The following is an 8,319-nucleotide window of genomic DNA, read 5'->3' on the forward strand; positions in this document are numbered from 1 at the left end:
AATCAACAATCAATCACTAAGATGGCCATCTTACATATGTGTCCCCCCCTGTCCCCACTCACGACCACTTGGGCCACTGTCCCTCACAATGTCTCTCTTCTCCGCACACGGGCGGTTGAACAAACCCCGGGCGGACGTGCTCCAAACGTGCACGTCTCGTACCGGGGACAGCTGCTGCAGCGCACACCTCCTTGCCAAGCAACGGGGCAAAACCAAGCGCGGCTTGCAACGCGCGCGAGGCCCAAGGTGCGACCCGTACGCGTCCTTGTAGACGGTGAGGCGAACTGTGCCGGACGCTTGGTTCCGTGCACGAACCCACGGCGACTTGACGTGTAAATGGGTAATTACATGTCCCGGTAACTCCTCTCGCCAGACGGGCTTTTAAACGCAGCGTTCCCCACGCTGCTCAATATCGATACCACTCTTCTCGGCGCTGGGCGAGGAAGAGGAAGAAGATCGCCGCTTCTCCCGGACCTCGTGTCTTTTCTTCTTCCGTTTCCGGTCTCCTTTTCCCCAGAAGGGCTCCTGACCCTTTAATCACAACAACCTTTAATCGACTACACATTAATAAGCAAAGACCTGAATAGTAATTCACATAAATTCACATAAATCCATAACACTCCCCCCCTTCAAGAAAGAAAGTTTGAACCCAGCGAAAACTTTCTTTGCCAGCCCACTTGGATAAACAAATCAGATAACTCACACCCCCAAATCATCAGTTCCCCCCGGGCACAGTTACCACTTAAAAATAAAGCAACAAAATTTCACACAATCCCCTCGATTAATTCCCTCTGGACCAAGCGTCAACCACTTCTAGTTTCTCTTGAATGACGGTTAAGAGGTGGTGACCAAAGCCCCAAAGTTAAACCTCTCGATAGCACTTTTTCGGGAGGCCCAGCTGAGTATTCCCTACATGGACGCCTTAAGGAATGTGGAGTTCACGGTTAGTCCGGGGAGGAAAGTTCATTACATGGATGCCTTTAAGAACGTGGAGTTCACGGTTAGTCCGTGCAGGAAAGTTCACTACCTGGATGCCTTTAAGAACGTGGCGTTCACGGTTAGTCCGTGTAGGAGCCCCGGCTCGGCGGCTCCACCGTATATAGTGCTTCAACTTCTCCAGCCTCCTAACAGTTACGGTGGGACCCCTTGTCCCAGCCGTTACCTGACTGGCGGTCTCCTTCTCGGCCAGTGCTCTGACATTCATTCTTTCGGGAGGTGCCATAACTCTGGGAGCCTCCATAGTAATATCGGCTGCTGCCAACACCAAAACTACCGCCAAGTGGTCCTCTTCTGTAGACCTCTCGATGCCTACGAAATGCCTTCCCTACTGTTATGGTCCGACCTTCCAAATCCTTACCATTCCAATTCTTCTCTGCCTCCCTGGCGTCTCTTGTGCTTGCAAACGTGACAAAGCCGAACCCTCTTGACCGTTGCGTTTCCCTGTCTTTTACCACCCGCACTTCCACCAGCGGCCCATATCTGTTGAAGACAGAGGTCAGAACTTCTTCCTCTGTGTTGAAGTTCAGTCCCCCTACAAAAAACTTGGAACTTTTGTCGCCATCCCGAGCTGGTGTGGTGTTATTTTCCCTGCTGTGCTCTTTACCAACCCTCGGGTTACCATAAATTTGCCCCCCGGCCAAATCATTCCCGATAATCACAGATACTCCCTCTACAGGAAGCATTGCTTGTAAACCGACGGTGACCGGTCCTGACACCAAATCGGATTCCAAATGGATGACATGAAGTGGGGCACTAACACAGCCACCGATCCCTTGTAACCGAACACTATCACCAGTTGCGGTACTCTTTGACAATGGCAAAATGCCTTCAAGCATTAAGGATTGATGGGCTCCTGTGTCCCTCAAAACCCTAACCGGTCTTGGGTTAGTCAAGTCTCCCTTGAGTGAGACCAACCCCTCATAAATAAATGGTTGGTAACTCTTCTGGGGGCGATTTCTTACGCTTGCCATCGCATTCGGAGTGGTAATAGTCGGACTCCGCTCTGGGTTTTCCCTTTTCATGAGGTAACAATTGGACATCAAGTGTCCCGGTTTCTTGCAAAAAGCGCAAGTAGGCCCGGAGGAAAAACTCGTGGTCTGCCTCGGGCCCCCCGAAAAAGAAGTTTGTCTTGGGCCCGTAGCCCCCTGATTTCGAACAGTTCGGGTATCAGCGTTGTCCCCATAATCATCTCGAGGCCGCCGCCATGTATTGTCGTTCTCCGCACCTGCTGTTCCACACCTCCCCTGCGGAGATCTAGGCGAGGAGTTAGGTTCGTGGACCCCTATCCGGTGTGTTAAGGCATAATCATCTGCCATGGTGGCTGCGTCCCACAACTTCGGTACTTTCTTTTCCTGCAGGTACACTTTGATGTCCTCGTGGACACACTGTTGAAATTCCTCCACCAGCATCAGGTCACGCAATGCTTCGAAGTCGTTCCCGACTCCTTTTGACTCACACCACCGATCAAACATATTTTCTTTCACTCTAGCAAACTCCACATGGGTCTCACTCTCCCTCTTCCTGGCATTCCTGAATTTCTGCCGGTAAGCTTCCGGAACCAACTCGTAGGCTTTGAGGATGTGCTTCTTCAATACCTCATAATCTGCACATTGGTCCATTGGTAGCGCCGAATAAATCTCTTGAGCTTTACCCACCAGCACACTTTGCACGAGTATGGTCCAGGCCTCCTCCGGTCAGTTTAACTGTCGAGCCACTTTCTCAAAGTGTGGAAAAAATTGAGTGACTTCCTTTTCACTGAAGGGTGGAACCAGCTTCACATGTCTGCCCACCTCCCAGGTGTTCTGGCTAGGTGTCGACCCCGTCAGCAAGGGTGGTACCTCTCCCCGTTCTCTCCTTAAATCCAGCTCCTTGAATTTAATTTCTTGCTGAAGCGCCAGATCACGTTCCTTCAACTCCCTTTCGGCTTTTCTCTCCTCTGCTTCGAGTTCCCTGGCAGCTCTCCTCTCCTCTGCTTTTCTCCCTTCTAACCTTTCCTGGAGTTCTCGTTCCACTCTCCTTTCCTCTGCTTGTTTCTCTTCTCTCCTCTCTTCTGCTTTCCTTTCTTCTTCTGCTCTTTCCTTTTCTGCTTTCCTTTCTTCTTCTGCTCTTTCCTTTTCTGCTTTCCTTTCTTCTTCTGCTCTTTCCTTTTCTGCTTTCCTTTCTTCTTCTGCTCTTTCCTTTTCTGCTTTCCTTTTTTCTTCTTTTAACCTTTCCTGGAGTTCTTGTTCCACTCTCCTTTCCTCTGCTTGTTTCTCTTCTCTCCTCTCTTCTGCTTTACTTTCCTCTTCTGCTCTTTCCTTTTCTGCTTTCCTTTCTTCTTCTTTGATCCGTTCCTGGCTCCGTAATTGCAACTCCAGTTTCCGGAGCTCAACGTCTTCTGGTTCTTCGGGTAGCCACTCCCAGGCTAACTCGTCCCATGTTCCTAATCCCACCATAGACTGTATCACCATGGTCTGCAACTCTGCCTTCCTCAAATTAGTTCGGACCTCCAAGTTAAAATGTTTGGCCAATTTCAAGAGGTCCGTTTTTAGTAACGCTCGGAACTGTGCCTCACTAGGGGTTACCACAAAGTTCTGTGCCACAAACGCCATGGTGACTACTGGTAACACCTGTTAACCTTCACCCAAGACTTTACCACAATTTCTCAAAAATTTACCAATTAATAATTAATAAATAAATTTTAATTAATAAAAATTATTATTTTATTATGTTATACAATTTTAAATCCCGGAATTCAATTGGACGAGCCCCCAATTCTGTTACGTGGTCCTCCCGGTAACTACCTGGTCTCGGTGACCCCCGGACCGTGGGAGGCACCCCGCCAGAAAGATATATGATTTATACGCTTTCGTAACGCAATCAATATGAATTCCAGTCAATAAGAAACCCCACACCAAGGATCCGGAATAATCAATAATATATTCCCCCAAGGAATCAATAACCATCAACAATCAACAATCAATCACTAAGATGGCCATCTTACATATGTGTCCCCCCCTGTCCCCACTCACGACCACTTGGGCCACTGTCCCTCACAATGTCTCTCTTCTCCGCACACGGGTGGTTGAACGAACCCCGGGCGGACGTGCTCCAAACGTGCATGTCTCGTACCGGGGACAGCTGCTGCAGCGCACACCTCCTTGCCAAGCAACGGGGCAAAACCAAGCGCGGCTTGCAACGCGCGCGAGGCCCAAGGTGCGACCCGTATGCGTCCTTGTAGACGGTGAGGCGAACTGTGCCGGACGCTTGGTTCCGTGCACGAACCCACGGCGACTTGACGTGTAAAGGGGTAATTACACGTCCCGGTAACTCCACTCGCCAGACGGGCTTTTAAACGCAGCGTTCCCCACGCTGCTCAATATCGATACCGCTCTTCTCGGCGCTGGGCGAGGAAGAGGAAGAAGATCGCCGCTTCTCCCGGACCTCGTGTCTTCTCTTCTTCCGTTTCCGGTCTCCTTTTCCCCAGAAGGGCTCCTGACCCTTTAATCACAACAACCTTTAATCGACTACACATTAATAAGCAAAGACCTGAATAGTAATTCACATAAATTCACATAAATCCGTAACACATGGAAAAGAATGCATACAATTTATTTCGCAGAGTGGTAATGGTCAAGTTTACCTGTCTTCTGATTAATTCCAATTCAAAATTGTTAATTCGCTGACAAAATGTGAGAATGTAAAACATTGGATGGTGTGGGTATCGATTCCACTGCCTCTTCCATGCATAAGCAAGCACTCTACCATTTGAGCTAATCCCCTGTTACCTTTTGGTGATTTCCTAGAAAGGCAAGCATTATTATTATTAAGAATGATTTTGATTCATCTAGCATAATCTCAGCTTTGATTATTATTTCACAGTTTACAGTGATATAAATTGCAATTTTCAAATGCTATATATCGATTCAGCTTTTTTTTGTTTTATGAATGTGTTTACGGTTTTTTAAACTTAAATATTCATTGGCAGACGCTTTCTGACGGTTCTGTGATGTCTACCAGTGAACCGGCTTCGCTGTCCGTCGGCATTTCAAATTTCAGATTTCGATGACACCTGGAATATGCCGAACGTTGATGTGAGCCACTGTCAGTCATTGGATAGAGGGAGCTTTAAATGGAAAATAATGCATACAATTTATTTTGCAGAGTGGTAATGGTCAAGTTTGCGTGTCTTCTGATTCATTCCAATTCAAAATTGTTAATTCGCTGACAAAATGTGGCAATGTAGAATATTGGAGAATGTGGGTATCGATCCCACTACCTCTCCCAGAATAAGCGAGCACTCTACCATTTGAGCTAATCCCCCGATACCTCTAGATGCTTTCATATAAAGGCAAGCTTTATTATTATTAAGAATGATTTTAATTTATCTTGCATGATTTCAGCTTTCATTATTATTTCACAGTCTGCAGTGATATAAATAGTAATTTTCAAATGTTTTGTGTCTATTCAGCTTTTTTTATTGCATGAATGTGTTTACGATTTGTTTTTACGTAAATTCTCATCGGCAGACGCTTTCTGATGGTTCTGTGATGTTTCCCATTGTTCTGGCTTCGCTGTCCGTCGGCATTCCAAATTTCAGATTTATTTCACACATGAAAGACACCGAACGTTGATATCAGCCAGTCAATCAGTCAATGGTTAGAACGAGCTTTGCATGGAAAAGAATGCATACAATTTATTTCGCAGAGTGGTAATGGTCAAGTTTGCATGTCTTCTGATTGATTCCATTTCAAAATTGTTAATTCGCTGAGAAAATGTGGGAATGTAAAACATTGGAGGATGTTGGTATCGATCCCACTAACTCTCGCATACTAAGTGAGCACTCTACCATTTGAGCTAATCCCCTGTTACCTTTTGGGGATTTTGTATGAAGGCAAGCTTTTTTATTATTATGAATGATTTTAATTTATCTTGCATTATCTCAGCTTTGATGATTATTTCACAGTTTACAGTGATATAAATTGCAATTTTCAAATGCTATATGTCGATTCAGCTTTTTTTTGTTTTATGAATGCGTTTACGGTTTTTTAAACGTAAATATTCATTGGCAGACGCTTTCTGACGGTTCTGTCATGTCTCCCAGTGTACCGGCTTCGCTGTCCGTCGGCATTTCAAATTTCAGATTTCGATGACACCTGGAAGATGCCGAACGTTGATGTGAGCCACTGTCAGTCATTGGATAGAGGGAGCTTTAAATGGAAAATAATGCATACAATTTATTTTGCAGAGTGGTAATGGTCAAGTTTGCGTGTCCTCTGATTTATTCCAATTCAAAATTGTTAATTCGCTGACAAAATGTGAGAATGTAAAATATTGGAGGATGTTCGTATCGATCCCACTACCTCTCGCATGCTAAGGGAGCACTCTACCATTTGAGCTTATCTCCCGTTACCACTTAGTGATTTTCGAAAAAGGCAAGCTTTATTATTATGACGAATGATTTTAATTTATCTTGCATTGTCTCAGCTTTGATGATTATTTCACAGTTTACAGTGATATAAATTGCAATTTTCAAATGCTATATATCGATTCAGCTTTTTTTTGTTTTATGAATGCGTTTACGGTTTTTTTTTAACGTAAATATTCATTGGCAGACGCTTTCTGATGGTTCTGTCATGTCTCCCAGTGTACGGGCTTCGCTGTCCGTCGGCATTTCAAATTTCAGATTTCGATGACGCCTGGAAGATGCCGAACATTGATGTGAGCCAGTCTGTCAGTCAATGGATAGAGGGAGCTTTATATGGAAAATAATGCATACAATTTATTTTGCAGAGTGGTAATGGTCAAGTTTGCGTGTCTTCTGATTCATTCCAATTCAAAATTGTTAATTCGCTGACAAAATGTGGCAATGTAAAATATTGGAGGATGTGGGTATCGATCCCACTACCTCTCCCAGGCTAAGTGAGCACCCTACCATTTGAGCTAATCCCCCGTTACGTCTTTGTGATTTTATATGAAGGCAAGCTTTGTTATTATTATGAATGATTTTAATTTATCTTGCATTGTCTCAGCTTTGATGATTATTTCACAGTTTACAGTGATATAAATTGCAATTTTCAAATGCTATATATATATCGATTCAGCTTTTTTTGTTTTATGAATGCGTTTTCGGTTTTTTTAACGTAAATATTCATTGGCAGACGCTTTCTGACGGTTCTGTGATGTCTCCCAGTGTACCGGCTTTGCTGTCCATCGGCATTTCAAATTTCAGATGTCGATAACACCTGGAAGATGCCGAACAGTGATGTAAGCCAGTCTGTCAGTCAATGGATAGAGGGAGCTTTATATGGAAAATAATGCATACAATTTATTTTGCAGAGTGGTAATGGTCAAGTTTGCATGTCTTCTGATTCATTCCAATTCAAAATTGTTAATTCACTGACAAAATGTGACAATGCAAAATATTGGAGAATGTGGGTATCGATCCCACTACCACTCGCAGGCTAAGCGAGCACTCTACCATTTGAGCTAATCCCCCATTACCTCTTTGTGATTTTATATGAAGGCAAGCTTGTTATTATTATGAATGATTTTAATTTATCTTGCATTGTCTCAGCTCTTATGATTATGTCACAGTTTACAGTGATATAAATTGCAATTTTCAAATGCTATATATATATCGATTCAGCTTTTTTTGTTTTATGAATGCGTTTCGGTTTTTTTAACGTAAATATTCATTGGCAGATGCTTTCTGGCGGTTCTGTGATGTCTCCCAGTGTACCGGGTTTGCTGTCCATCAGCATTCCAAATTTCAGATTTATATGACACCTGGAAGATACCGAACATTGATATCACCCAGTCACTCAGTCACTCAGTCACTCAGTCAATGGTGAGACGGCGCTTGATATGGAAAATAATGCATACAATTTGTTTCGTGGAGAGACAATGGTCAAGTTTGCGCGTCTTCTGATTCCTGCCGATTCAAATTTGTTAATTCGCTGACAAAGTGTGAGAATGTAGAATTTTGGAGGATGTGGGTATCGATCCCACTGCCTCTCACATGCAAAGCGAGCGCTCTACCATTTGAGCTAATCCCCCGATTCCTCGAGATGATTTCATATAAAGGCAAGCTTTATTATTATTAAGAATGATTTTAATTTATCTTGCATGATTTCAGCTTTGATTATTATTTCACAGTCTGCAGTGATATAAATAGTAATTTTCAAATGTTTTGTATCTATTCAGCTTTTTTTATTGCATGAATGTGTTCACGATTTGTTTTTACGTAAATTCTCATCGGCAGATGCTTTCTGATGGTTCTGTGATGTTTCCCATTGTTCTGGCTTCGCTGTCCGTCGGCATTCCAAATTTCAGATTTCT

At 44.0% G+C, this 8,319-nt stretch overlaps 1 non-coding gene across 1 annotated transcript; it reads right to left on the reverse strand.

The window, feature by feature from the left end:
• Positions 1–7,964: 7,964 nt before the first annotated feature.
• Positions 7,965–8,037, reverse strand: TRNAA-UGC (transfer RNA alanine (anticodon UGC)). The gene has a single exon. It is a non-coding gene; the product is annotated as a tRNA-Ala (tRNA).
• Between the last annotated feature and the right edge of the window lie 282 nt (positions 8,038–8,319).

This window comes from Myxine glutinosa, chromosome 1, assembly GCF_964187855.1.
Source record: "Myxine glutinosa chromosome 1, kmMyxGlut1.1, whole genome shotgun sequence".
NCBI classification, from domain to species: domain Eukaryota; kingdom Metazoa; phylum Chordata; class Myxini; order Myxiniformes; family Myxinidae; genus Myxine; species Myxine glutinosa.